Source organism: Zootoca vivipara, chromosome 5 (assembly GCF_963506605.1).
Source record: "Zootoca vivipara chromosome 5, rZooViv1.1, whole genome shotgun sequence".
NCBI classification, from domain to species: Eukaryota; Metazoa; Chordata; class Lepidosauria; order Squamata; family Lacertidae; genus Zootoca; species Zootoca vivipara.
The window spans coordinates 51,690,766-51,714,425 of NC_083280.1; the positions used below are offsets into that span (position 1 = coordinate 51,690,766).

A 23,660-nucleotide genomic window follows, 5' to 3' on the forward strand; every position below is an offset into this window, starting at 1 on the left:
TGGCCTAGAAGAATGGAAATGATAACTCTTTGGACAAGAAAGGTGGTTGTTTGGGGCAGTATTAAATTTAAATAATTGTGAGAGCAATTTCCACTCACAAAACAGGACTGACCTCCTCTTCCCCATATGTGCCATCCACAAATCTGCTCTAGTGGGGTGTGGGAACCCCTAGAACAGATTTGGGGGGCAGAGGGAGAAGAAGAGAACTTTCCATTTTACAAGGAGAAATCCTTGCATTGACAGAATGTTCACCTGAGCACAACATTGGATTCCATCCCATGTAATTTGGGAACACTGGTATCCCAAATCATACCAAATATTGGGGCGAAAGACCGGGCTCCCTCCACACACTTATCTGGCACTGCATGGCATCTTTCTGGCCTATATGGGGCTAGGATGCATGTATGACACTTGTCCTATGCATGTGCTAGCCCTATGCCTGAAGAAGGAGTGGGATTGCCCCTCTTGCACAACTTGACCCCAAAGGTCATGCCAGTCCCACTGTCTATGCATTGAGATTGGGTGTCTGCAAAGGGCAAACCTACACATGTAGGTCTCTATACAATTGGAACTCTGATAGCATGGCTTTTCCATCAAGTGAACATATATGCTCATACACCTTTATGTGCACAGACTTCCCTTTTGCAGATGTCCATTTTCAATGCATATTTTGAGGGCAGAGTGGCAGCTGTGAAATGCCGGGAATGAGGCTGAAAGGTGTGATCCAGCTCCCCCTGTACGAGTTAGCAATTCACACAGTTGTGTTATCATGTACTCAATGCATCTGTATTGACAGTACCTGCTTGCCCCTTCAGAACCTATCTTTCTCCATGTCCCCTTCTCTTTGTTATTGTTTTCTTTCTGTGCTGATCTTGGACTTTTTTACACAAAGCAAGAAGTCCAGTTGATGATCACTCATTCTGACATAGGATTGGAGCAGGAACATTGTAAGTGGATGCCCATAACATAGACCAAATTTATTATTACCCAATACGGAGGGATGGTGCTGGGAATTAATGGAGGTAAAATTAAGCACCAATAATAACAACAACAATTTGGGAATCCCTCTTGGACTTTTAACGGGAAAAAGAAATGAATGATTCTGAGACACTTTGACTTAAAATAAATATTGTGTAACAGAAAATTGAGAAGATGGATATTAACATGCACCGAATGTCTTAAATAATTTTTTTTATGTAACTGGCAGACAGAAGCCTAATGTTTTTCCCCCTGTGTTTTTTTCTCTTTTTTCTTATTTTTTCTCTCTCTTTCCTTTTTTCTTCTTGTTCCTTTTTTCTTTGGAGTCCTATGTTTGGGGGCTTTGTTAAGGTCCAGAGATTAAGTATTCATGGAGGTGGTAGATAGTTGTTAGAGGTGGGAGGCAGGGAAATGTTGGTCTCCCAGGTTGAGAGACTGGGAGGAAAAAGGAGGGATCTCAGGTAAGAGCGGGAATGGATTGATACCCTATAGGTGGTGGGGGCTAAGAATTGCCTCTGGGAGAGGACTCTCTATTCTACTTGTTTTGCCTGACCAGGGTGGGTGGGATGGGCTGACTGACTCCAGCTACAAAAGCTGAGGCTGCTGAAGAAGTTGAGGACCATATTGGTTGTTATTCCTGGAAGACCTGCTCCCTGCCTTGCTAAACTTTTTCCACAAGAATGGGCCTTTTCTGTGGTGGCTCCCCATTTGTGGAATGCTACTCCAAGAGAAGCTCAGCTGGCACCTTTGATGCATATATTTAGGCACCAGATGAAAACATTTTTCTATAACCAGGGCTTGGGCTGATTAACATTCTATGGCCTGTGAAATGTGCTTGTGGGAGGTTTTATTGGTTTGTTTTTGTTTTATTATGTATTTTGTATTCTCATTTTCTATTTTTATGTTGTGAACCTCCCTGTGATCTTCTGATGTAGGGCTGTATACAATTCTAATGAATACCGTAATAATAATAATGCCCAGAACAATTACTTCCTGTTACTTCACGGTGAGGCAGTACAGTATCTGGTTTTCTTTCCATTGATAGCCACTGCTCTCAGGAGAAGCAAGGCTGGTTTTGGAGAAGAAGCATTGCTCATTTTCTTATGCATGTTGCCACTCTCTCTTGGAAACCTCAAATTGCAAGAGGGCGGTATGTGTGTGTGTATACTTTTGCTGTTTGTAACCTCCTGATATCTGTCCTAGATAAATCACTACAAATTAACTTTAGAGCTTAGCACTGGGACTGACTAATCTTCGGACAAATAATATTTCTCTAATAATGAATGCAAGATGAGAATGCATTGTATTGTAAGGAAAGTGACAGGTCTGCCAAACCTCTACAGGCTCATGAGAGATTATTGTATACTGTGCTGACTAAGAAAAAGAAAAGACAGAATTGGGTTACTGTGCTGCAGCCATATAAATGTGCATGTAAAAGAACCATGTGGAACTAAGACAAGCACACCTTTCATGCCACCAAACCTCCTACTGCTTGAAGTGGTGCTTCTGAGAATATGAAAAGAGCCACTTCTGTTGAAAGCTATTAAGTATGGCTTGTCCAAGAACAGATGGGCTCCCTTTTATTATTTGTCTTACATACCGTATATAAAGCTATTAAGCCTGCAAGCCTATACCCTGTTTCTCATATTTTAAGACATACCCATAAAATAAACCATAGCAGGATTTTTAAGCATTCAAGGAATATAAGTCATACCCCGAAAATAAGACATAGTGATAGGCGCAGCAGCAATGCCGGCCGTGGCAGGAGGAGGAGGAAAAAAATAAGACATCCCTTGAAAATAAGCCATAGTGTGTTTTTTTGAGGAAAAAATAAATATAAGACATGTCTTATAATATGAGAAACACGGTACACAGTGGGGCTTACTCCTGTACTGACTAGACATGTACAGGATTACAATCTGCATCTTGGATGAATCGGCTCTTGGAATAACATTTTAAGATGGTGGTTTTTCAAAAGGTTATATATACTCTATTGTTGACAACACAGTTCTCACCCTGACATGCCTTCCTTGTTCCTAGAGGAGGCAATTCTAAAGTGAGCCAGGAGGTGAGAACCAGCAGTTCATCTTCCTCATCTTGGATCCAAGCAAGGTTGGAGGAACATGGTTGTGCTTCCCCTTCATTTTCACTGTGTACTGTATATTACTTTCATTTTTACAGCCGGGGGGAGGGGGAGGGGGAGTTCTGGGGCTGGAAATGGTATTGTTTATTCCCACAGACCATAGGATGGAAATGCCAATGCTACTATCAATCAACTCTCCAGGTACAGATCTATGTTAAAGTAGATTTATCTACCCCTCAGCCAAAAAAATAGTTTGAGAATCAGTAGTCCTTTAAGATGCTTTCCTAACTTGATACCATGTGGCAAGCATTAAAAATCAAGTTTCATTGTGGAGATCTACATTCAAATTTCTGATAGGCAATGGATGTGGGAGTTTTATGGTGAAGTTCTTGAACCATTTTGGATGGGGAAACTGTCAGGATCATGCCACTATCTAACTCAAACGTTCACCTCAGAGGAGGAGGCTCCTGACTGCTACTGCACAGAGCAGCTTCTGACTATTGGAAGCCATGAAGGGTGGTGTGTGGGGAGAGTGGTTATGACAATGTTCTACAGGATAAGGCACTACTCCACTACCATGCTCAAAATTACCCTCTCTGTCTCTCCAGAAGGCAAGCAGATCAAAGGGGAGGCCTGATGGCATGTAAAGGCCAGCAACTGGTACTTCAAGGTACCTTACAGAGTATTGTCTAGGCCTCTGACAAGATTTCATTTCTCTAGCCTGTTCTCTAGAGCTGTATTCCTACAAGACCACCAGCATCTCTCTCCATCAACTTAGTGCACAGGTAGCCATTGAGGTGCACTCCAGAAGGTGGAGGATTCCAACCCCCATCTATTTCAGCCAGCATGTCAGTAGTCAGAAATGATGGGGATTGTATTGCCACACAACTGTAGGGCACCACGTTGGCTACCCCTGGTCCAGTGCTCAGACTTTTGACAAAAGTATTGCCACAAGGTGAGCTTTAGAAAACATATTTGTATAATCATATCAATCTGTAAATGAATCCTGAGTCACTTTTTAATCTAAAAGAGACTTCCTCAACCTCGGCCCTCTAGATGTTTTGGCCTACAACTCCCATGATCCCTAGATAGCAGGACCAGTGGTCAGGGATGATGGGAATTGTAGTCTCAAAACATCTGGAGGGTCGAGGTTAAGGAAGCCTGATCTAAAACATTGTTTGAAAGTGAATGCTGTGGAAAGTCTCCATGTGACTTTTCCATGTTGACAGTTATTGTATAGTCTCAAGTCAACTGACAGTATAAAACAAAAGAAGCAAGAGGGTGGCATTATAATCTTCCTCCACACTTATCTGGCCCCATCCCAAAGAGTGTTTCCAGCATGCTTGTGACCAAACTAGAAGCAAAGCTAAATGCATCCATTTCAGTGCTGTTTCTCTATTGACAAGTACAGGGACCCATTTCTTTGTTGCTTATTTTGTTCTGAGTTACCTCTTTTGGCTTCCACCGTGGTCCTGACAACCTGATATTTTTGGGGAATGGAAATTTCCATTGATGCCAAAGGAGCATAGGAGCCAACTGCTAGGGGCTGAGGGGTCTTCGCCCTCTCAATAAAATATTTGGGGAGGCTGCCCCCTCCCCAGTTGATGGGCATTGCCATTCAAATGGTGTGTGTGCACTGCACTATGTGACTTACAATGTAGGGCGGGGCTTACCTGGGTCCCCCAATATTTTATCCAAGATAGCACCCCTGCAAAGGAGTGTCCACTTCACCTTCTTATTCCACCTTTCTCTGTCCTCTCAATTCCCACCACTCCCAGCAGCAGAATATTAGAAAGAATGGGATGAGTGAACTTTTAAAAGCCCTCACATGCTCCACTGGCATGAAGTGTCAAACAGAATATGTGAACAGAAGGAAGTGTTGCTTTTTCTGTTTTAATCAAGGGGGGGGGGAGAATAAGCATGTTAAGTGGTAAGACAGGGAAGAAGAATGCTTACTGGTATTTACAGTATGGTTTGCCTCATGCCCTCTGCATCTTGGTTACTCTTTCCTGCTCCTCAAATTCTGGCTTGCGAAAAGTGTTCAGCCTTCAGAACAAGAGATGGTGAAAAGGAAGGGGGTGGTCACACAGTGACATTCTGCTAAAGAGCAGAGTAACCTGCTCTGTAATGGTGAGGCCTGTCAGGTTGAAGAATTGAAGGGGAAAATTAGTAAGGCATTAAAATGCTTGATTCTGTCCAGAGACGTTCTCTTAAGTAAGCCATGCAAACTAATGGCTTTGCCTGTTCGAGGAACACAAAGACGATGATAGTAAAATGGTAACGGCACTAAGAGGAGGGGGTGGGATAGGTCAAAGGGGTAAAAGTGATGAGAGCAGACGTGTCATGTGGGTGAATAAGAGATGGTCATTAATAGCAGTTCAGGAGACAAAATGTAACTTCACAAAAGATTTAGTGATCTAGGCGGTAGCTGTTTTACAGAAGGCAGTGGTACAAGCACACAGACAGCAGGGGGAATAGAGCTGAGGAGGAGAGGAAGAAGTAGAAAAGAAATATTTTCTGTCTGTAGGCAGTGGTTATTCTTTTTTACAAGGCAACACCTTACTCCCTGCCACAGTAAAAGCTTGCAGAGATATAGGAGAGGAAAGATACGAGTTCAAAGACAGGATACTTTGTCTGGTGGAGACAGTTGTTTGTTTGTTTGTTTAGAGATGCTGCTTCCCTCAAGTGGTCATGTGAAAACCCTGCTTCCAAGCAAACAACAGAAAAAGAGAAAGGGGAGGAATTTATGATGGAAGGAAAATCTCTTATCTGAGTGTAGATGAGAGTGTGTGGCTAAATGGAGAAACTCCACAAAAATATATATATTTCCAAGCCTTGAGGAACAGAGCAACTAGAAGAGGAAGAAAAAAGAAGAACTCCAGTTCATAGATCAGGGTTTGCCTGTAGAACGGGCATAGGCAAACTTGGCCTTCAGATGTTTTGGGATTACAACTCCCATCATCCCTGACCACTGGTCCTGTTAGCTAGGGATGATGGGAGTTGTAGTCCCAAAACATCTGGAGGGTCAAGTTTGCCTATGCCTGCTGTAGATGCCGCTAATAAACTACAGCTACCAACTCTGCAATGGTAACAATTGTGAAAACCGACAGATGGAGGTGGGGGTGTTATGTGCTGGAGTAGGGTTACTACCTTTGGTCAGGCAAAATACAGGACAGGTGTGGGGGCACACACTCTCTCATAACAACAAATCCTCCACTTTGTGGAGGGGAGTTCACCGCATTCTGCCTCTTGCCTCCCTCACCACCCTGGCCCTGCTCTTTCCCTCAAATCACATAGGTGGGCAGGGGCAGGGGTAGATGGCCAGCTCCCACAGTCACAGCTCCAGCTTCTTGTCAATGCTGCTGGCAGAAGAGGCTCAAGGGCAGAGGAGGGAGGAGGAGGAGAGGGCAGGTTGGGGCGGCGGAGGGGGCCAAGTGGTGGCAGACCCGCACCATGGTAGACTGGCAGTGGCAGCTGAGGAGGAGCACTAGTGAGAGGAAAGGAAGGAGGAGGTCACACATTCTCTCTTCTCTCTGTTGTCACTCTCACCGAGCCAGGCTCCTTGTCAGCTACACAGCGACACAGCCACCATTTGGGCTGACTGCTTCTCACACCCAACTGTGTCAAGGAAGGGAGGTGCTGCTCCTGGGGTGGGGTGTATAATACAGTAGTGGCAACAACAGTGACAGGGAGGTGGGTGGGTGATGCCAATCAATGAGCTGCACCCATGCTCTGCCCACACAAACTCCCCCCCCCCTCTCCACTGGACATACTGTCTGCCTGCACAGTTTTGAGGAGGAGGAGAATGAAGATGAGCTTGAACATGGGGGGAAAGGTGTCCATTTTGAAATCCAAATGGGACAGGGGACACTTTTGTCCAAAAAAGGGGACAATCCCATTTTTCTAGAACAGGTGGCAAACCTATGCTGGAATACCAGCCCAATGTTAGCACCCAGCATACCAAGGCATTTCCTGGGGCTTACACTGGCAAGTCCCACCAGGGTTAATGTCAGAGCTGATGCTTCCCTTAGGGCCCTCAGCAGTGCTGCTGGAGCTTTCAGTCTCCCCCTTATCCCTTTTGTGGTCTGGTGGCTGCAGTGCTATAATGCACTATGAGCTGAGGAACCCCTCAACTCCTGGCCTATAACAGCTCTGTCACCACCACTGGGGGAGTCAGTAAATGATTGAACACAAGAAGAAAGGCTGAAACATTATAGAGCCATAGTTGTCAGGTAACCCCACAACTGAATGTGACCAGCACAAGAGGCTAATGGTTGCAGGGACCCTGGGACCCTAGTCAGTGTTGAGACCTACATGAGACAGCTGTTCCACCTCCTGCCAAATCTGGAGCTGGGCCTGCTCAAGTTCTTAAAAAATACTGTTTGCTATTGTGCCACTACAATTTAGTAATTGGGGTGTAATGAAGGAAGATAGGAGCCTTCTTTAGTCCTCTGTGCTGTATGATTTATTTACAGAGAACCCTAGAGGAAAGCAAAAGGAACAAAGGCTGGGTGACCCAGGAGCCAATCCTCAGAGGCTCACCTTCTTTCACTCTGATTGGGTCTAATCAGCACAAAGAGTGAGGAAACTCCTCAGTGGCTTAAAAGCCCCCTTTTGAGCTGAATGGGCAGTTCTAGGATTCTGGAGATTTAGACCCTGCTACAAAAATAGTAACAAGTCTTCAACCCTGCTGTCCTGCAACCCTGGACCGCTAAACCTCTGCATGTGGGAGAGATCCACACTGTAGTCCCTCCCTAGGTCATTGTCAGATCTGGAAGCGGGGGTTATGGTGTGACAAAGAGGGGAAAAACATGAGCTGCTTTCATGCCCCAATGTTTCTCACAAAACCACAATGATGTGGAAAAATGCTTTGGTGCAGCACTGCAATGTAAGAACCATTAGAGTAGCAGTCATCTGTTCAGTGTTTTGCTGAATTTTCTTCTACCACTGGTGGCATCTTCCACATCAGTGATGCAATAGCTCATGGTATGTATGGCTGTTTGATCATGTTTCCTGCTGCTTCTGTGTTTTAAAATGCCAGGCAAAAGCTGACATTTCCTTGAACTATAATCCCCTTGCTCTAGAGTTAACGCATTGACATTAGTAGGACACCTATGGCATAAGTGCTTTGAGAAATGAAATTTAAGGCACCTGTTAAGAATTTTAGACTGAACACTACCTGGTATATGTCAAGATAACATTGCTAAATGGTAATTAAGAGCACCCTCTAATGAGATCCCCGAAGTAAACCTCTCAGAATTTTCACACCAGCTGCTTTGAGGCAGAGAAAGAAGTTATAGTACTTTTAATTAAACAACCCCTCAACTGTAACAAAGGCATGGTCACATGGAGACATCAAATAGCTAAACTGCAGGATAACTAACATTTTTAATGGTTGGAACAGTATATACCAGTAATTCCTGATTAGCCCACATATTGGGTCAAAGTAGAGAGGGCAATACTCCAACTCAAGATAAAAAAATTCCTTCAGTAGCACCTTAAAGACCAACTAAGTTTATATTTTGGTATGAGCTTTCGTGTGCATGCACACTTCTTCAGATACACTAGAAACAGAAGTGTCAGACCCTATATATATACAGAGGGTGGTGGGGGTGGGTGGGAATGGGAGATGGGCTGATGGGAGTGGTAAACCTGTAGATGGGTGTTAATGGCTGCTGATGGCTGCAATTAGTCCTGGGCTGAGGTGCCATTAACACCCATCTACAGGTTTACCACTCCCATCAGCCCATCTCCCATTCCCACCCACCCCCACCACCCTCTGTATATATATAGGGTCTGACACTTCTGTTTCTAGTGTATCTGAAGAAGTGTGCATGCACACGAAAGCTCATACCAAAATATAAACTTAGTTGGTCTTTAAGGTGCTACTGAAGGAATTTTTTTATTTTGCTTCGACTCAGACCAACACGGCTACCTACCTGTAACTCCAACTCAAGAGTTTACCAGAATATCCATTTCTCAATTTTGGCATAGTCCCATCAACCCAAGCCTTGGCAGAGAAGACCCATTGCATTCCTTGGCAAATCACTGCTGCATTCATATGCATTTTTTGCAAAGTTTTTTATTTTTTGCAACATTGTTTATTTTTTCTTATTTTCAGTGCTTTTTTCTTAAAAAATGTTTAGGGGTACTCTCATTTTGACTCAAGAAAATCACCATTTTATAGTTCAAATTGGGAAAAATAAATACAGTAAATGGACAAAAGTACAAAGATTCACAAAAATGTTTAGGGGTATGCATACTCATTCGTCCCCCCATAAAAAAGCACTGCTTATTTCTTATATTTTTGCATAACTTTGACAGTACTCACAATTCTTACTGAATTGGCACATTAAATGAATTTGCAATGAACTTCAAATGGAAAACATAGCTGCGATTACATTCAGGTTATTTTGGTTCAAATTAGACTAGATCACCGGAGCATGTTCTTATCATATATTGTAAAGAGATTCCATATAGCAAAAAAAAGTATTTTGAGGACCCAAGCTCCTCCCCCATGTGGATTGCTTCTGTGTGAACTTTTTGCATGAATCACATGAAGGCCTGGTTTACGTGGACTTTTCTGATTTGTGGGTTAGAGGATTCAGTTCATACTGGAGGCTAAGCATGGAATAAGACTTGTGTCACTCCTCCCCCATATTTTAATATAACACTTTGCTGAATATATGGATCAGGGTTCTATTTGTGTTTATTACTCATATTCTCATGGCCATAAGTTGTCATGCTTTCATTTAACCTAGCGATAGTTGAGATAAGCCTGGGATCATACCCTTCAGCATAGGGAAAATAGGGACGTCCCATTCCATAATGATAATTTTACTATTTATACCCCACACATCTTACTGGTTGCTCCAGCCATTCTGGGCAGGTTCCAACATATAAAAAATCATAATAAAACATTTTTTAAAAAATCTCTATACAGGACTGCCTTCAGATGGGTTGGGGGTCAGGTAACTCCACACCCTCCAACATTTCTCCAAGGAAATAGGGACATCCTAAGGAAAAGTGGGACATTCCAGAATCAAATCAGAAACCGGGACAGCTTCACTAAATCAGGGATGTCCCTGGAAAATAGGGACACTTGGGGGGGGGTCTGTGGGATGCATGTTGGGTGAGATATTGGGAATTTGCATTGCTACATTTCCCAAAGGCATCATGGGAGACAAGAATGTATATATTTAGGGCAGATCCTTCCAGCCTTTGACAAATAACTTAATATGCAGCAACCAATCCGTGATGGAGAGTGAAGAGAACAGGGAACTAAATTTAAAAATAAAATTAATTTTGAGGTGGAAACTGCTAAGGCCTGCAGTTTCCCATATTTTTGTAGTACAGTAAGTTTGTTCTCTTATTAAATATGTATAAGTAGGTTATAGCTAAAGATGCAATGGAAGAGTTTCGATTTTCTTTATGTTGCCATCAGGGAATTGCTAATGGGAAAGAAGATTTCTGAAGGCAATTATGATAGATTTTAGCTTCCATGCACCACAGGTGGATGAACCTTGAGAAAACTAGCAATTTCCTGAGTAGAGTTGTGGAGAGAAGAGGTAGATGCATGTGAGCCTTGAGCACTATCCCTAGGCCTCTGTGATTCTGCAAATATTTTGTATCAAGTGCTGTTTTGCCTCATCACACATTTCTTAGGGCTAGCCTTACACAATTCCACTCTCTCAGAAGTGGTGCCTGATAAAACTAGTTGTCCCTGAGAAAAGAGGGTTTATACCTGATATGCACTGGGCTAATTTCAATAACTGTTTCCTTACACCTGTTGGAAAGGTTCCTCCTATCTGAGAAGGTGGTAGGTAGGTTCTGCCCTCCCCCATTTTCCCTTGTGGCCTTGGGAAAGTCACTATTTCTTAGGTTCAGTTCCTAAGAAGTTTTTTATGTGTAAAAAACATAAAATCAGTCTCCTCATGAGCCAGTTGTGAAGATTAACCATAAAGATTAAAAGCACTCTGAAAATTTCAATGGAAATAAAAATGACAAATGACAGACTAGTAACTCTAAGTGCTGGCAAGAAGAGCCAGTTGCCTGGCCAGGTTGAACTTCTTTGGATGACTTCATCTCTCCTTCAGAAATGGATTCTTTTCAGTAACGAAAAAGAAAAAGAAAAAGGGAAAGGGAATAATTTGGAAACTGGTAGAAACTATTAAGCAACACCACTGCAAAGGGGGAAACAGTCATCTAATGCAAGGAAAGGGGGACCTGTGGCACTTCAGGTGTTGTTGGACACCCATCATGTCTGGTATAAAAACATAAGAAGAGCCCAGCTGGTTCACACCAAGGACCCATCCAGTCCAGCTTCCTGTTGTCCAATGGCCAACCAGATGCCCATGGAAAGCCCATGAGGACATGGGTGCAACAGTGCTCCCCACTTGTGACTTCCAGAAACTGGTTTTCAGTATAGAGGTAGGTGTGTGTGTGTGTGTGTACTAGTCTGCTGTACAAAGGCTAAAATTCTCATTCATTGCTCCACTCACTTTTGCATCTGGGCTCGCCTACCACGGGCATATACCCCCCACACCCCGAATATTGCCTAGAGGAAAATGTAGCCCTTAGGTTGAAAAAGGTTCCTTACCTCTATGGGATGCTAATCAGCCAAAGCTCGCTCTCGCTCTCGCTCTCGCCCCCCCCCCCTGCTTAAGTACATGCAGCATTCCTAATCTCTCATCTTTCCATCTTACAAAGATGGCGGTGCAAAGTGGCATTCTAGAAAGATTCATCTTCCTAGTACGTATCCTCATGCTGTTTTCAGAGGATCCACAATTCTGATTCAGACATGGTAAATCTGGACAGGACAGGGCAACAATAGCTCAGCATTGCTTTCAATCTACTCTTCTAATGCACATTTGCTTGTTTTGCGGTCTTGGAAGCATTGCGGGGCGGCATACATTGACTAGGCTGTCAAATTGCAATGATGGGGTGCCTTTACAAACACAGATGACCTGACACTCAAAATGTCTTTGAATTAAAAGCCAGGGAAGGATTAAAAGCCAATGCTGATGGCATTTGCTGTGTTTGAAGGAAGATTTTGAAAGTGCATATTTTCCCTGTGAAGCTTATGAGTGGCAGTCAGCCAAAGTCAGTAGCACTGCCATTATATTAAAGTCTATATATCCAACGCTGGCCTGTCTTAAATGTACCATCTCGTCACCTGCTGCATTCTGTCAGATGTTCTGTATGGCTTGTCAGTATTAATTGCAAGGTTCCTGGGTCAGGGATCACTCATCCTGCATACTGTCAATACATACTGCAGCCAGCACAAAGTGCTAAATCCGAAGATGACAACTGGCAGAAAACATGAGCAAATTAAAAAGCTGCTTTGCCAGTCCTGCAAGTTCCAAAGGATAGGAGCAGCCCCCTTAACAAGGGTCAGCACTAGTTGTTCTCCTGTTGTGTTTGCCTCTCAAAACACCAGGGTTTGGCAGTTTTATTCTTTGCTATTTCCTTTGCTCTGCAACAAGCTGGGGTATGGGTGGGTGGGTGAGCAAAGAAGTACAGCGATGAACAGGTGCCCTGTGGGTGAAGTGGAAGGAAATGAATCATTTGGCATTTTCTTCTGATCTTATTAGCACATTTAATTGAGCCATCGGAATCCAAAGTGTGTCTAGAAAAATTGGTCAACCAACCCAGACATCAGAAAAAGACAGATGGAAAACGGGTAGCCTGATAGCATCACAAACTGCGTCTGTTCGAAACTATATTTACTGTGTTAGTCGAACCTACAAATGATGATATGACATGATTTCATTCCCCCCTTTTCCCCATACCATGTGCCACTGTACCTGTATCTTTCAGAAACAGACCTTTTGGAGACAGTGTTAGCAAAGCATCACGTTGAGATATGTTGTTTGCAGATGACACAGCCTTGACTCTGCCTTGTGATGAAGCTCTATAGAGACTCACCAACCATCTTGCACAAGCCTGCAGGGAGTTCGGCCTTACCATCAGCTTCACAAAGACCAACATCCTGGGTCAGAATGTCATCAGCACTCCACATATCAGCATTAGTGATCACATGCTTGAGGTGGTAGATAATTTTTTTCTACTTGGGCTGCACCATAACCAGCAACCTTTCATAGAATCATAGAGTTGGAAGAGACCACAAGGGCCATCCAGTCCAACCCCCTGCCAAGCAGGAAACACCATCAAAGCATTGTGTGGCGATGTCCCTCGCTCCCCAGGAAATAAGACGCAAGACACAGTGAAATGATTTTAAGTGGACGAAAAGGCCACAACTTTATTGGTTTCGGATGTTGAGCGGTATTGGCTTAGGCATTGGAACCTAACCGACTATATCCGACTGTAACCCGTGTGTTACAGTCTGGGAGAAATTAACCACCAGAAAGGAGCCCAATGATGTACATCTACTGAGACACCTACTGTGGCCACCGTTGGGGGGTGCCATAAGGCCCTGACCTCCGCAGGCTCAGGACAAAGCTACCGCCCCCGGAACCCCTTTAACGGGATTAAATCTCCAATTTCTGGGCAGAGGATGACGTAATCTGCCCCCCTTATTCTTTTATGCAAATTTCCAATGCCTAACCGCCACTCGAGCCTCCAGAGGCTCGCCGCCAATACCCTCACACCCGCAACCAATACTTTCACACCCTAATTATGTCATCTAACCAAATGTTGTTACCCTGTGGTGATAGGTGTACCCTGTCATTACGATAAAGGGCTGCTTCAGTGCGTTTTAGGTCTGGATGTGCAATTATCTGACCGTTCAAATCTAGTACCCTGCATACCACAAACGAGTTCAAGAACCTCCTGGTTCTATTCAGTGCGTTTTAGGTCTGGATGTGCAATTATCTGACCGTTCAAATCTAGTACCCTGCGTACCACAAACAAGTTCAAGAGTTCAAGAGCCTCCTGGTTCTATTCAAAACCTTAGGGCAATGCCCATCACGCCAAACACGCCTCTCCAGCAAAGAGGACCACAGCAACGTCATCCCGGTTTTCTTTCTCCAGCCCACAGTGCTGGCAGTCTGTGAAGGGTTAACCGCCATTGGGTGAGTCCTGTGATGCCATCAACTAGGAACTCACCTTGGGGCCCCACAGTGTAAGATAGTTTGTTCGTTCAAGGCTGACACCTTGCTGTCCACTGCCAGCTCCAAGAACTTCCTTGATGCACACCCCCAGGGCCTCGCAGAGTTTGTCCATTCAAGGCTAAAACCTTTCTGGCCACTGCCAGATCCAAAAACTTCATTGATTTACCGATAGCAGTGTGTGTGTGTGTGAAAGTAGCACCAAAATGCGTCTCTCTAGCCGAGAAGACCAAAGGATAGACCAGTCTGGAAAGGCAGCCACCAATTCCAAAAAGGCCCCCAAATCTTCAACTTCAAATCCATGATTTTTGGTAGGCCAAATCATTTTTATTTTATTTTTTACCATGCTGCGCCTGCAAGACCACGGGGGGATTTTGCAAGGCGGCCCTGGCCTTTACAAGCTGGCAGGAGCTCGTCCCAGCACATCCATCTCCTTGTAAACCAGGAAACTCTGATCTGTGGGGGTCGCCCCAAATTGGGACCCAGGCCCCAATCAAAGGTGCACACCCGAGCCCACTGCATGATACTATGATCATCCATCCAGGTATTAACCGTATTATCTCCTGGGAACAAAGTAAAAAATGTAAGTGATTTGCCAAACTCAAATAATTAGTCACATTGTGCGGCAGATGTAACCTTTTAAAGCTTCGTACTCTCAACGACCCAATTCATTTACTCTCTCCGATGAGAGGCTCATGTGTACTGTTGTTGTAGCTGCCCTAATTCGGAAGGAATGTACAGTAAAACCGGAGAGAAAGCCCACATGACGGGTTGGCCCTGCGGCTGACACACGTAAACTGATGATGGGCTAGGCGAGAGCCAACCTGGAGAATCAGGAATGGCACAGAGCCGGGGCAGAAGAGGCTGAGTTCCCGCCTCCGGCTCGTTTAAAGGAAGGGAAGCCCTGCCTCCCGGCCGACCCTATTGGTCGGCCCGGGTATGAAGGAGGTGGGAACTCCCATCTCGCGAGGGGGCTGAGCGCTCAGCCCCCATCGCGAGAGTTCGCTCAGGCCACACCCACAACGCCACCTCAGTGAGATGCGGAAGTGGCTTTCCTGACAGACGGCTGTCAAGCCTCCGCTTAAAGACCTCCAAAGGAGGAGACTCCACCACACTCCTTGGGAGCAAATTCCACTGCCGAACAGCTCTTACTGTCAGGAAGTTCTTCCTAATGTTTAGGTGGAATCTTCTTTCTTGTAGTTTGAATCCATTGCTCCGTGTTCGTTTCTCTGGAGCAGCAGAAAACAACCTTTCTCCCTCCTCTATATGACATCCTTTTATATATTTGAACATGGCTATCATATCACCCCTTAACCTTCTCTTCTCCAGGCTAAACATACCCAGTTCCCTAAGCCGTTCCTCATAAGGCATCGTTTCCAGGCCTTTGACCATTTTGGTTGCCCTCCTCTGGACACGTTCCAGCTTGTCAGTATCCTTCTTGAACTGTGGTGCCCAGAACTGGACACAGTACTCCGGGTTAGGTCTGACCAGAGCAGAATACAGTGGTACTATTACTTCCCTTGATCTAGATGCTATACTCCTATTGATGCAGCCCAGAATTGCATTGGCTTTTTTAGCTGCTGCATCACACTGTTGACTCATGTCAAGTTTGTGGTCTACCAAGACTCCTAGATCCTTTTCACATGTACTGCTCTCAAGCCAGGCCTCACCCATCCTGTATTTGTGCCTTTCTTTCTTTCTTTCTTTCTTTCTTTCTTTCTTTCTTTCTTTCTTTCTTTCTTTCTTTTTTGCCCAAGTGTAGTACTTTACATTTCTCCCTGTTAAAATTCATCTTGTTTGCTTTGGCCCAGTTGTCTAATCTGTTGAGGTCATTTTGAAGTGTGATCCTGTCCTCTGGGGTATTAGCCACCGCTCCCAATTTGGTGTCATCTGCAAACTTGCTCAGGATGCGCTCAAGCCCATCATCCAAGTCATTGATAAAGATGTTGAATAAGACTGGGCCCAAGACAGAACCCTGTGGCACCCCACTAGTCACTTCTCTCCAGGATGAAGAGGAGCCATTGATGAGCACCCTTTGGGTTCGGTCAGTCAGCCAGTTACAAATCCACTGAATGGTAGCATCGTCTAGCCCGCATTTTACCAGCTTCTTTACAAGAATATCATGGGGCACCTTGTCAAAGGCCTTGCTGAAATCAAGATAGGCTATATCAGGGTTCCCCCAAACTAAGGCCCCGGGGCCGGATGCGGCCCAATTGCCTTCTAAATCCGGCCCACGGACAGACCGGGAATCAGCATGTTTTTACATGAGTAGAATGTGTCCTTTTATTTAAAATGCATCTCTGGGTTATTTGTGGGGCATAGGAATTCATTCATTTCCTCCCCCCCCCCAAAAAAAACATAGTCCGGCCCCCCACAAGGTCTGAGGGACAGTGGACCGGCCCCCTGCTGAAAAAGTTTGCTGACCCCTGGGCTATATCCACCTTTCCACCAATGCTGAGCTGGACAAGTGTATTGGCAAGGCAGCTATATCAATAGCTCACCGCTTCAAAAAGATACAGGAGAATGTGATGCTAATGACCATTCCATCATGCTCGGACTTCTCTCTCAGCAACATCTACCCTGGCTTGGTCATGTACACAGAATGGAAGATGGCAGGATCACCAAGGAAGTGATCTATGGCTACAGGCACCAGGTCAATTGGCAAACCAACTCTATTACAAAGATGTCAGCAAATGTGATTATGAAAGCTGAAAACATGAACCCCACCATGTGGAAATCCCTTGCAGACAACCACAGCACCTGGAGGAAATCAGTCAGCAGTGACCAGAGGAGGAATGATCTCTGGGATGAGCACAGAAAGAAGAAACACCATAGAACACCTGCATCAGCACAACTGGATGCCTTCATCTGCCCCTCATGCAACAAAACATGTCTCTCCTGTATTGGTCTCTACAGCAACAGCAGGAGCTGTAACTCTCCAATGGTTTGATTTCAGCCCCAAAGGTGCACTCCTCCATTGTTTCCCAAGAGAGACGGATGCCAACAACGTTGTGATCTGAATGTTCTGAGGGTCACCTCAAATGAATTTATTTCGCGTTTCTTCTCACATGTTACACTGAACACTGACTCTACACATCTAAAAGGTGTATAAAAGAATGTACACTTACTGATTGGTAAAGGTGAACCTGACCATTAAGTCCAGTCGTGACCAATTCTGGGGTTGTGGCACTCAACTCACGTTATTGGCCGAGGGAGCCAGTGTACAGCTTCCGGGTCATGACAAAGCCGCTTCTGGCAAACCAGAGCAGCACATGGAAACACTGTTTAGCTTTCCCCTGTAGCGGTTCCTATTTATTTACTTGCACTTTGACGTGCTTTCGAACTGCTAAGTTGGCAGGAGCTGGGACCGAGCAACGGGAGCTCACCCCGTCGTGGGGTCCCAGCTCCTGCCAACTTAGCAGTTCGAAAGCACGTCAAAGTGCATGTAGATAAATAGGTACCGCTACGGCGGGAAGGTAAACGGCATTTCCGTGTGCTGCTCTGGTTCACCAGAAGCAGCTTTGTCAAGCTGGCCACATGACCTGGAAGCTGTAAGCCGGCTCCCTCGGCCAATAACGCGAGATGAGCGCCGCAACCCCAGAGTTGGTCACGACTGGACCTAGTGGGGTGCCTCATGCTACCCCTTAGGATTGTACCCATCAGTTTGTAGCTACTGCCTGAAAGTCCTTTGCCATTTGAACCCAGTAAGCTCATCAAGTAGCTTCCACCTCGCCTTCCAAACTGAGATGCCTTGTATCTCAATGTCTTTGCACCACTGGGCTAGGCGGTCATTTATCCTAGGTGGGAAACACAAGTGCAAGGCATCAGTTGCAGAAGCAGAGATGCCCTACACATTGCAAGGATGTTGAAATAAAGTTACTGTATATTGTCTTTCTTGGCAATTGCCCATCCTTTAATCAATACTACCGAGCCTCAGCTCTCCCCACTCCCACCTTGCCTTATCTGCCAGATTTCCCTTTAGCTAGTTATAACTGATCTAGGTTTTTTTTTAAATTTCCACTGTGCTATGCTCTTTCTCTGATTTTTAAGTTCCCCATTGGCCTTAATCAAGCTTATGTTGAGCCTGGTAGTCTTGGCAAGTTTGCTCAGCTTTAATGAAAGGTGAATTTTCTCCCCAGGCAGGTTTGCCTGTGTTCTTCCTAGCTCAAATTCAGACTTTTCACTATTGCAATATTGAAAGAACACATACACAGACTTTCCATCTTGGTCCAATAGCAAGGACAACATATTGCCCTCTTTTTGCTCTCAGTGCAGTCTGTTGTAATTATACCAAAGCCTTGCTGTGTCATTTTTTACAATGTTCTATACAAGGCCAAATGAGCCACTGCAAGCTGCAACCAGGATTTCCAAAGTGCTTGCCTCATATGATGACACCTATGGAGGCAAATCTCCACCAGAAACATAATTTTCTGGATGATTTTCATTACTGCTCCAAACTTAGTAGATTCTAGTAGTAATAATAGAAGAAGCACTCCCATTATAGGAACCCTAGAGATGATAATCCATTGTACTCAGCAAGGAATCAGAGAATAAATGCCAGGCATACTTTAAACTAGTGACTAGAGTAAGTTTGTTTTTAAATAGATTTAGACATAATTGTAGTAGATAAATCTATCAATGATTCCAGCTATCATAATGTTACAGATGTTGCACGTTACCCCCAGTCTCTGCTGAGTGATAGCAAGAGTCCAGGGGGTTCCAGAAGCTCACCCAGGGTCAAACATTGGGAAATTAGAGGACAGCGGAGACCCCTGTCTTTAAGAAATATGGTCCATTGTACACATATTTACATCTGGGTCTACTTTGGAGAGAGTTCACAGCATTACATCTCAAGAGGAGCTTCTTCCCTTAGCAGTGCAGCACTGGTTTACCAAGGCATCCTGACTGTCATCTCTGGGCCTCTGCTGCAGCCTGCCAAGATGGTTTTGGCCATCGCAGCAGCTCATGGAGTCCTGCCCACTTCCTTTCTTTTCCCCAAGAACCCCTGCTCCCACCAACTCCTCCCCATCTGTCTGCTTTCTCCCCCGCTTTACCCAGACCTCTGATTTTTCCTGTGTGACATCATGCCTCCTGCAGTGGCAGATCTTGGCGATATGGCAATCTGTGTGAGGCCAAAATTTGATGACCATCCCCCAGCTCAAAGTCACCTTCCCAAAGCCGAGTAAGGGAGGTGCTGGGCTTTGGTACGAGGCTCTGGCAGGATCCTAGAGCCCTCCTGGCTCCTTCTCAAAGCTGGGCAAGCACTTACAGTGGTACCTCTACTTAAGAATTTAATGCATTCCGAACACACATTTGTAAGTCGAAATCCCATAGGAATGCATTGGGAGAAAAAATTCGTAAGTCGAAGCAACCCTATCTAAAAATTCGTAAGTAGAAAAAATCCTATCTAAACCGCATCCAAGATGGCGGATGGAGCTCCATTTGTAAGTAGAAACATTCGTAAGTAGAGTTATTTGTAAGTAGAGGTACCACTGTACAGTACTAGGCTTTGGGAAGCAGGCGGCACAGCACACCCTCGGCTCCTGCACACTGTGTGGGTGAACTAGTCATGCTACCTTATATCTGCCTCTGCCTCTGCTTCCTGTAACCTCCCAACTCTGTTAATTACTCAGAGCTCAAACAAAAGAGTCAATGACTGTCCATTGTCTTGTAATTACACCTTGGTGGCCCTTCTCCCCAAGTGATTTCCTGGTTTAGCCTCCATTTTTAATTTAATGTCCACCATCTTTCCTTCAACATTACAAATATTATCTAAATTCTACCATTTTTAAATTTCTAACATTCACTGACTCTAGCAGTTATGGGTGCCCTTGAACCCGCAAACTCTGTAACAATAACTAAGAATGGAACATCCCTGTTTCAGAAGCAGTATTTTAACTTTAAATTTGTTTAACAGTGCAGTTCTTTTATGCAACAATTGCACAAAACAAAATGCCCCATAATGAGCAAAAGGCACAATTACATGTAATACCTAGAAACATACTAAAAATAACAAAAGGGCTATAAAATGAGAAATAAGTAGTTATGTTTTAAAAGATTAAGTATAATTATTATGGATTTTGGTGTATCATTAACAAAAAAGTCTATACCAGTTTCTGAATAACAGATCAAACAAGATATGGTTATGCTTATGTGTTCACAGGGGAAATATGGCTGTATTCTGGAGAAAGTTTTGGACTTAGATGGTTTGTCGCTATGATGCAGAAGACAATTAAAAACTCTACATACATCCTCTCAGTTGCTCTGAATCATTCTCCTTTAATTTATTGGCAGCAGAAAGAAGCACTTAATATCAAGAGGAGCAACTTATCCCCCATTTTTCCTTCCCTGTGTACAAACAGTGGTTGTTGTCATCTTCCTTATCTTTTGCTTGCTACTCCAGCTCTCCTTAATCTGGTGCTCTCCAGGCATTTTTAGACCACAATTCCCATCATTCCTGACCACAATGGCCATGCAGGCTGGGGCTGATGGAAGTTGGAGTTCAAAACATCTGGAGAGCACCAGCTTGGCAAAGGCTGTGCTTCTCTGACCTGTTGCTCAGTTGACACACAGAAATTTACCTCCCATTCGACTTCTTCCCATTACTTGCTCCCCTTTTTCTTCAGCTACCCTCCTCCTCATCTGACTGAAAACAGAAGACTGGATTTTTAATAAATCTGCAGAGGCCAAAGACCATAGCAACGAGGACATAATTACATTATTAGAAGCCTCCTTTCTCCGTGATACTTTTATATCCTCAAGGATATCTGTTTTTCTGAACTATGAGATTTAGTGCAAAATTTAATGACAATTCTGCTTCATTTCTGTTATTTATTGTTATTGTTATAGATAATGAAATCTGGTAAGAAACTAGCAGCCATTCTAATTCTGAGAAAGAGAGCTAAGCTTTCGTTTTAAGCTACTCAAGTAGATTTGGAGTTGATGCTTTTTTACACACACACCCCTTCACTTCATTCTCTGCTTTTATCTGACATCAATACTTCATGTGGCCATGCATCCTGGGCCAGTTCTCTAATATAGCACCACCTTGGAGCGCCATCCTTTCCCCTGCCCCCAAAGACACCTCAGCTGGTGACACTTCTCAGCTGAACACACACACACACACACACACACACATGAGAGAGAGAAGTTTTGGACAGCTGTTGCATCCTTTAAATTGCACCAGAATCAACCATCCAACATGTCATCATCCAATGTGGTGTCTTTATTCTGTTCCACCTTGAATATCTGCCAACTTTTCCAAGAATTGGTTCCCTATACAGTAGTTATAGGCCTGTGTATGGTGAAAGGCAAGATCTAAAAAGCAATGATGAGAAAGAAAGCTTGGCAAATTAAGAGTGGAGATTAAATGTTAAGATCAAAGTAAGGTTTACACCATAATCAGTTTACAGCTAAATCAGTGTTCTCCACCCCATATCAATAGCTGCAGTTTTAAGATAATAAACTGAAGGGAAAGAAGCCACAGGTATTAATAAATGCTAATAAGGTGAAGCAGAAAGAGATTCATGTTGTTTGTAATCAAATCATAGGGTGGAGATGGCTTTCAAAGGTCATATACAGGCCACAGAAACACAAGTCCCTCCATTCTATTATTTCTAATTATCCAAATTGGGAAGTGATGGCAATAGTTTCCATTAGGATTTGATATGCATGCAACCAATTATATAAGCCCTATGAGTGTATCAGCATAAACAGATTTTTTAGAGTCACGTCATAAAATTGTAACACTTGTAGAAAAGCACAACATTCACTGAGGCAGCAAAACATCCCATCGAATTTAAACAAAGATGGAGTCTTGGGGGTTACATAATGCCCTGCATGTGTGTCCTGGTTGCCTCTGAATAACTGGTAGAATTACTAGGAATGGATTTGCCTGGTACAGTTAATACAAAAAGCTGTAAATCAGTAGCACTGGAGGAAATGCATAACGGTGAAGCACCCACCCACCAGTCCTCCACAGAGCTTTCTGTGCCATCCAGGTGACAATGCACTATGAACAGAGAGGAGGTGCACAGAGCAGAAGAGTTTTCACTGGGCAATTATATTGGAATCACTGGCGCAAAACAAAACAAAACTCACATGGGCCAGTGATGAAATGAGTTCTTAGCATCTTTCCCAAGTATCTGTTTTATAGATTTACTGAGGAAGTCACACCAGTGAATCTAAAAACAGCTCTCAAAGGAGGGTTATATTTGTAGTGTGAACCGCCCTTAGACCCCCTGGGTATAGTGCAGTTAATTAATTAATTAATGTAGATTTTCTATTATGTACCAATACATGCTGATGAGCATGCTGCTACAAGGGAGCAGGCGGCACTATGGTCTAAACCACTGAGCCTCTTGGGCTTGCTAATCAGAAGGTTGGTGGTTCAACACAAATGAGAATTCAACCAAATACAAACACAGCACTGTGAATAACCCACAAAAGTTACTAGCCTGCAAAAAGTCTTACGAGCCTGACAGGGGTGCTCCATCCCTTCTCCATCAGTCTGCTTTTTGTATGTAAATCAGACCACCTACCACCAAGGTGGTACCACCCTTCCACAAGTTCCAAGAAGTTCCATGGCTCCTCACCCCGAACCTTTACTACGAAGGAGCACATAAGAGGAAATTGATTTACCCAAATTATCATCCCTACTGCCATTCTTTGGCTCTGGTTGATTGAAAGGAAAAGAAGAGAAGGCTAGCAAGTATAACTGCTTCATGGGGACTTTCTTATTTACTCTGAACATATCCTTGGAAATCGACATTACCTTCATGTTTTCCTTGGTGTTTCTTCCTCCAGTTCAGGATGGCAGGGGGTCTGCAAAGCCTCCACAGGGGATATGTTTATTTTCTGAACCTTGAAATAGGTCTCAGACAGTTACAGAGAGACCTTTCCTAAGAATCCTTAGGGACTAATATTACTCTGAAAGCAACATCTATATGCTGATGGGGCTTACCTTTTGTGTCCTCTCAAAGAGGGGTGCAGAGGGGGAGGTTGTGGGCGAGGGGGAGGTCTCTGGGAGAGGAGAAATCTTAGTTTTTCTCCCCAGACGGGAAAATACTTTTCTCAGTCTGGAAAGCCTAGAAAATAAAGAGAAATGGGGCTCACAGTTAGTATTCCCTAACGCATCTATGCTCAAGATGAATTCTCTATCATCACATAATTCATATGCTGAGAGAAATCCTACTTACATGTCTATCTCCTTTCTCTCACACAGACAAAATGATCCCACCATAGGAGATCACTAGGTCTTTTAGCACTCTGGTAACCAATGAGCCAGCAGAGGGAGGTGTCACAATGAACCTCACAACCCAGCAACCCTGAGCCCTGAGAAAATGAGAAGCCACAAGCATTGCTCCTCTTAAGTGATGCTGCTAAGTTTTCTCATATGACTTTTCTTCCATGTTCCACTTTTTATAAATACAGTATGCAAAATTTTCCTATTCCTTTGGATTCCAGCTGCAGTTGTTCCTGCATCTACTGAGCACTAGCAATGTCCTATACCTGTCTCATACCCTCCAACA

At 44.1% G+C, this 23,660-nt stretch overlaps 1 long non-coding RNA gene across 1 annotated transcript in view; it reads right to left on the reverse strand.

Annotated features, from left to right (window-relative positions):
• LOC118096462 (uncharacterized) overlaps positions 1-23,660 on the reverse strand; it is a 91,119-nt gene that overhangs the window by 48,119 nt on the left and 19,340 nt on the right. Inside the window, exon 2 of the long non-coding RNA XR_004693926.2 lies at positions 23,093-23,216. This is a non-coding gene — a long non-coding RNA (uncharacterized LOC118096462). The remainder of the gene's footprint in view (positions 1-23,092; positions 23,217-23,660) is intronic.